Below are 6,000 nucleotides of genomic sequence, written 5' to 3'. Positions count from 1 at the left end.
ATCACCTGTTTACTATAGACAGGTAGTCTGTCAGGTGTTAATGTAAAGGTGTGATCACCTGTTTACTATAGACAGGTAGTCTGTCAGGTGTTAATGTAAAGGTGTGATCACCTGTTTACTATAGACAGGTAGTGTGTCAGGTGTTAATGTAAAGGTGTGATCACCTGTTTACTATAGACAGGTAGTGTGTCAGGTGTTAATGTAAAGGTGTGGTCACCTGTTTACTATAGACAGGTAGTGTGTCAGGTGTTAATGTAAAGGTGCGATCACCTGTTTACTATAGACAGGTAGTGTGTCAGGTGTTAATGTAAAGGTGTGGTCACCTGTTTACTATAGACAGGTAGTGTGTCAGGTGTTAGTGTAAAGGTGCGATCACCTGTTTACTATAGACAGGTAGTGTGTCAGGTGTTAATGTAAAGGTGTGATCACCTGTTTACTATAGACAGGTAGTGTGTCAGGTGTTAATGTAAAGGTGTGATCACCTGTTTACTATAGACAGGTAGTGTGTCAGGTTTTAGTGTAAAGGTGTGATCACCTGTTTACTATAGACAGGTAGTGTGTCAGGTGTTAATGTAAAGGTGTGATCACCTGTTTACTATAGACAGGTAGTGTGTCAGGTGTTAATGTAAAGGTGTGATCACCTGTTTACTATAGACAGGTAGTCTGTCAGGTGTTAATGTAAAGGTGTGATCACCTGTTTACTATAGACAGGTAGTCTGTCAGGTGTTAATGTAAAGGTGTGATCACCTGTTTACTATAGACAGGTAGTCTGTCAGGTGTTAATGTAAAGGTGTGATCACCTGTTTACTATAGACAGGTAGTCTGTCAGGTGTTAGTGTAAAGGTGTGATCACCTGTTTACTATAGACAGGTAGTGTGTCAGGTGTTAATGTAAAGGTGTGATCACCTGTTTACTATAGACAGGTAGTGTGTCAGGTGTTAGTGTAAAGGTGTGATCACCTGTTTACTATAGACAGGTAGTGTGTCAGGTGTTAGTGTAAAGGTGTGATCACCTGTTTACTATAGACAGGTAGTGTGTCAGGTGTTAGTGTAAAGGTGTGATCACCTGTTTACTATAGACAGGTAGTCTGTCAGGTGTTAATGTAAAGGTGTGATCACCTGTTTACTATAGACAGGTAGTGTGTCAGGTATTAATGTAAAGGTGTGATCACCTGTTTACTATAGACAGGTAGTGTGTCAGGTGTTAGTGTAAAGGTGTGATCACCTGTTTACTATAGACAGGTAGTCTGTCAGGTGTTAGTGTAAAATGAGATACAACATAGATGTACTTTGTGGTTTCTAGAAATTTCATATCGTATCAGTTTGGATTGAAATTCTGATCAATTAATTTTTAAGAAAGAACTTTCAAAATTAATAATTAACTTAAAGTGAAATTTAAAAGTGATTGAGTAGGGATGCAAAACATTTATGACAAGAAACTACTGTTGACTGATTACCAGAAATTAAACACTGTTGTTTTTAATATAACACCATGTATTTGTTTTGTATTTTGTTTTAAACACTGTAATTTTTATATAACACCCTGTATTTGTTTTAAACACTGTAATTTTTTATATAACACCCTGTATTTTTTTCAGTTTTTGATTGGAGACCGTTGGGGTGGGAATGTAGAATTTTATGATTTTAGTACTATTGAACTGATTTTTGTGTGTCTCATGGGTAAAGGCGCCGTGGACGGAATGGACATCTTAACTACAGTTCTGTGCTAGAATAGTTTACAGTCCCCCTGAAACATGATTATCCTACAAGGGAAATATGAATGTGATGAGCATGGTGACGAGAATGATCCCATTTACCTACATAAATATTTAATTAGGTCCAAATTTAATGTTAAATTATATGACCTATGTGGGAGCTAGAATCACTTTTCCATGCTTTTATATGACTTGAACTAAAAAAAAATTGACACTGTCATTGTGTATTTGCAGTTTCTGCATGATTAACTTGACGTTTTTTTCGCTCTCCACTAGACATTATACCCAAGTGTACAATAATATCAGTGCCAACTGTTGGAAGGGTTTTTTTCAAAGACGAGTCTGTTTTTCCCAATAACAGACTAATCACTTGGTATTGAGCTTTGCCAACACTTTTGCTATACCTATATCTGATGCTAATAAATCTTGTGTAGGCCATGGAGAAACTCTCGTCACTTTTCGTGAAAGCCTTTTATTACTCTACACCACTAATGCCCTATGGTTTTAGTTTTAATTTGTGTTTATGTAATCACAAAAAAAAATGAAATGTCTGGATTACCATGGCGATGTGGTGACAATGAGAGTGTGTGACTTACAGTGTGGTACGGACATGTTAACAGCTAGGGTAGGGTGCAATTTATTTTGGCAAACCACTGTTGTCAATGTTAGATTCATACCAGGAACCAAAGGCTAGTAATTCAACCTGCATGATGAGAGCTAAAACAAAGCATTAAATCTCTGTAATACTGTAGGCATGTTAGACATTCTCTACAGGTAACAATACTGAGGTTTATCACAATAATACAGCAGATAAAAAGTGGTCATATAACAATACAGATAATCCTACAGGTAGGATGAGCTCAAATGGTAAATATCGCTTATCAACTCAAACCAGGATTCATAGAATTTATATGGGAAGGTGAAGTTGCTTTTAATTTGGAAGAAGAAAATTTTTGATTGGAAATATAGTGATATGAAAGATGATGTTTATAGTTTTTAATTAGGATTGTATGCACTGGTATAAAGAGTGAGAAGGCAGGTCTCTATTATCAAAATTTAAAAACATCATAATGAAAACAAATAATATGCCAAAATAGATTATCTTCAGTCTCAGTTATCATCTATATCTTGTGTTCAGGTGAAGTAGATATTAAGAAGGTAGGGCATGCTTCCTTATATGGACATAGCACCCGTTGCTCACGACAACCTCTATGTAGCACCTCTATATGGGGGTAAAAATGCTTTCTTACCTACCTGCACTTAAAAAACCAATTGGTTAAGGTTTTTTTTTTTAATAAACCATTCCCTAAACATCCACAGATGTGTAAATTATAAATGTAGGCTCCTAAGCCAAAGATTACATGCCATTATTAAGAACTAATTGCTATGTTTTAGGAGTAGAACATGTGAACCTGTCGGATTTGGACAGAATTCTATGGTGGTTTGTACAGTACAGTTGATAGTAATTGTTTCATTGTAATGCTCCCTATACAGGTTTCATACCAACAAGATTTGATTTTAATGACATTTGGAAAAATACTTTCTGATGGTCATTACCCATATGTGAAATATTCCAAAATAAGCCATAATTAGCTGTTTAGTTGCTTGTCAGGCATTGTGTAATCATATCACATGTTGTCTGGAGTTAAGCAAACTATTTAAAAATGGTAGTATACAGGTAAGGAATTAATGTCCTCTCCAGGGCCTCGATGGATAGTATAGGTACAGGGCCTCAGTGGATAACATAGGTACAGGGCCTCAGTGGATAGTATAGGTACAGGGCCTCGATGGATAGTATAGGTACTGGGCCTCGATGGATAGTATAGGTACAGGGCCTCAGTGGATGGTTTAGGTACAGAGCCTCGATGGATAGTATAGGTACAGGGCCTCGATGGATAGTATAGGTACAGGGCCTCAGTGGATGGTTTAGGTACAGGGCCTCGATGGATAGTATAGGTACAGGGCCTCGATGGATAGTATAGGTACAGGGCCTCAGTGGATGGTTTAGGTACAGGGCCTCGATGGATAGTATAGGTACAGGGCCTCGATGGATAGTATAGTTACAGGGCCTCGATGGAAAGTATAGGTACAGGGCCTCAGTGGATAATATAGGTACAGGGCCTCGATGGATAGTATAGGTACAGGGCCTCGATGGATAGTATAGGTACTGGGCCTCGATGGATAGTATAGGTACAGGGCCTCAGTGCATAGTATAGGTACAGGGCCTCAGTGGATGGTTTAGGTACAGGGCCTCGATGGATAGTATAGGTACAGGGCCTCGATGGATAGTATAGGTACAGGGCCTCAGTGGATGGTTTAGGTACAGGGCCTCGATGGATAGTATAAGTACAGGGCCTCAGTGGATGGTTTAGGTACAGGGCCTCGATGGATAGTATAGGTACAGGGCCTCGATGGATAGTATAGGTACAGGGCCTCGATGGATAGTATAGGTACAGGGCCTCGATGGATAGTATAGGTACAGGGCCTCAGTCGATAGTATAGGTACAGGGCCTCAGTGGATGGTTTAGGTACAGGGCCTCAAGGAATAGTATAGGTACAGGGCCTCGATGGATAGTATAGGTACAGGGCCTCAGTGGATGGTTTAGGTACAGGGCCTCAGTGGATGGTTTAGGTACAGAGCCTCAGTGGATAGTATAGGTACAGGGCCTCAGTGGATAGTATAGGTACAGGGCATCAGTGGATAGTATAGGTACAGGGCCTCGATGGATAGTATAGGTACAGGGCCTCAGTGGATAGTATAGGTACAGGGCCTCAGTGGATGGTTTAGGTACAGGGCCTCAGTGGATAGTATAGGTACTGGGCCTCGATGGATAGTATAGGTACAGGGCCTCGATGGATAGTATAGGTACAGGGCCTCAGTGGATGGTTTAGGTACAGGGCCTCAGTGGATAGTAGTGGATAGTATAAGTACAAGGCCTCGATGGATGGTTTAGGTACAGGGCCTCAGTGGATAGTATAGGTACGGGGCCTCGATGGATAGTATAGGTACAGGGCCTCAGTGGATGGTTTAGGTACAGGGCCTCAGTAGATAGTATAGGTACAGGGCCTCGATGGATAGTATAGGTACAGGGCCTCAGTGGATAGTATAGGTACAGGGCCTCGATGGATAGTATAGGTACAGGGCCTCAGTGGATGGTTTAGGTACAGGGCCTCAGTGGATAGTATAGGTACTGGGCCTCGATGGATAGTATAGGTACAGGGCCTCAGTGGATAGTATAGGTACAGGGCCTCGATGGATAGTATAGTTACAGGGCCTCAGTGGATGGTTTAGGTACAGGGCCTCAGTGGATAGTATAGGTACAGGGCCTCGATGGATAGTATAGGTACAGGGCCTCAGTGGATGGTTTAGGTACAGGGCCTCAGTGGATAGTATAGGTTTAGGAGAACAGAACAACAGAATCTTCTTGCTAGTGAAACAGTCTTTTAGTTGGTAGAACAGAGCAACAGTCTACTTGTTGGTTGAAGAGATAGGCAGAAGTCGGTAAGAAGGCCTTGGAACCCCTTTAAATGGTTGTGACAAGTAAATCTGTCTGCAAGCCCAATGGTTTTGTTGAAATTGCATTGATAGAAGCAACCAATAACAGGAATCTTTCTTAGATATAGGTAGGTCTACAAGTGGAATAAATCGGTTTGAATCCACATTTTATATAGTAAAAGACCTACTGAAGTGTATTTACAAACCAGGAAACATATGTATCAAAATTATAATGAGCAAAAAACATGGACCAGTGTGAGTCTAGACTACCTCTTACTGGAGTTATGCCTTCTTGATATAGCATGTCCAGTTAATTTGGTTACACAACAGGCAAATATGCTTTTGAAGGCCACTGTAAAAATACGCTTCAAGACATCAAACTCATAATCTAGTAATCCTGTGTTTTACTTATATCTTTTCTGACATTCTGGTTTCATCACTCGTAACATCAAAATTTGGATCTGATCCGCTCCAAATGCTGAATAATGAATATTACATGTATTTAAATAAGTATATAAACAAGGTTGTTAATTAAAGGGAAAGAAGATCATTAATCAGTATGCATTTTACTTCATATATTACAAAGATATTATGAGGAAAACATCTGCAATTTTCTCTTTGATGTAGCGTTAGCCATATTGGATTCTTGGTGGTCCAACGTTTCCCAGCACTAGTCTATTGTTACTGAGGTCTTGGTTCAAACCTCGATGTTGATTTGAGAATATTTTTGGATTCCCCTTTCATAATGAACAGTCACTAATTAACAGAGACAGAGTGTGGAAATCCTCAG

This window comes from Pecten maximus, chromosome 11 (assembly GCF_902652985.1).
Source record: "Pecten maximus chromosome 11, xPecMax1.1, whole genome shotgun sequence".
Classification (NCBI taxonomy): domain Eukaryota; kingdom Metazoa; phylum Mollusca; class Bivalvia; order Pectinida; family Pectinidae; genus Pecten; species Pecten maximus.
The sequence above is the reverse complement of the archived record's forward strand: the minus strand, read 5'-3'. Positions refer to the sequence as shown.